Source organism: Salvelinus sp. IW2-2015, unplaced genomic scaffold (genome assembly GCF_002910315.2).
Source record: "Salvelinus sp. IW2-2015 unplaced genomic scaffold, ASM291031v2 Un_scaffold2979, whole genome shotgun sequence".
In the NCBI taxonomy this organism is placed as follows: Eukaryota; Metazoa; Chordata; class Actinopteri; order Salmoniformes; family Salmonidae; genus Salvelinus; species Salvelinus sp. IW2-2015.
The window spans coordinates 22,719-24,323 of NW_019944274.1; positions in this window are offsets into that span (position 1 = coordinate 22,719).

Here is a 1,605-nt window from a genome sequence, read left to right on the forward strand (position 1 = left end):
CACACACACACACACACACACACACACACACACACACACACACATCATCCATGTCTGATGGTTGTCTTCCAGATCTTTAAGGTCTTAACTTTCATTATAGTTGAACGTTCCATTCTTCCAACAATCCAGACGACGTTACATTATTATCGAAGTTGGAAAAATTGTTTTTGCTAGCTAGCTTTATTCAGTTCAAGGGATGCGAGCACCAAATTATGTAGACATGCGCAAATGTATACAGTTTACCCCAAGTAATACCCACAAAACATGTTTAGACACGACGCATGCACAAAATATGTGCAAAGCTGTCATCAAGGCAAAGGGTGGCTATTTGAAGAATCTCAAATCTGAAAAACAAATCAAATTTGTTTAACACTTTTTTGGTTACTACATGATTCCATATGTGTTATTTTATAGTTTTGATGTCTTCACTATTATTCTACCATATAGAAAATAGTAAAAATAAAGAAAAACCCTTGAATGAGTKGGTGTTTTACAACTTTTGTKTGGTYCTGTATATGMTTTTTATTTGGCTTTCCATAATAGCTTTTTTAATTCCATTATCACAGCGTAGGCATTTACTGCTGTATATAATATATAAATAATATATATAATATACAATATATAAATCCAAAATCTCCTTCAGAGAAGTGTGTTTGTGGGCATTTAAAGAGTTAAAAATAAAATTGAACATTATTTTAATTCAATGAGTGTTCCCTTAAATGTTGATCCAAAAACTGTCACGGAGGAGGATGACTTGGAGGAAAAAAACGAAGAAAACAAATCAAATGTCAGAGCCTCCAACCATCCCTCTGTCCCGGTGGTCCGCCATCATCATCTCAGCATCATCTATATGTCTGTGTGCCTGTATTTGAGTCCTGTTAACATGGCTAGTCCCTCATACAGTATGCCCAGTCCAGGACACAGACCAGACGCCTTACTTGTCAGTGTTCATTACTTCTGTACTGTAGCACAGGAAAAACACCCAAGGAACATTCATACTCCAAACTTGGCATTCCTCGATGATTCATAATCATGGGATTGGTGTAGACCGTGTGTCACATTACCACCGATCGGCACACAGTATCGCTTCCCTGTAAGAATGATTCACCTGTGACAAAGTCAACCAAGTTGTCATGCTAATATGAAGAAATCGTTTGTTTGGCATTAGCCCTGAAGGGCTAGTCAATAGACAACACCAAAACTAGACCTACAGCATCCCAGGACAGAACTCTCTGTGTGATTCACGGTGGGGACATCCACGCTAAGCCCTGTGTGGTGGTGACCTGCTCTGTTACCATGACGCTGAGCTAGGCGTGTCGCGGTAGCCGGCACCTTCTCAGCCCTGAAACTAAACCCGGTGAAACTAGTAACCCTCTGGAGGGCCGGGTTCCCTCTCTTCTCTGTCTAAATCTCCCTCAGCCAGTTTGTCTGCTGATTGTACACAGGTACAGTATGTTACCTCCCTTTATTGTGTCAACATACTGACAGATCCGTTTTTAATGGATGTGTTTAGTGGTGTTTAGTGGATGTGGTGTTTAGTGGATGTGTTTAGTGGGTGTGTTTAGTGGGTGTGTTTAGTGGGTGTGTTTAGTGGGTGTGTTTAGT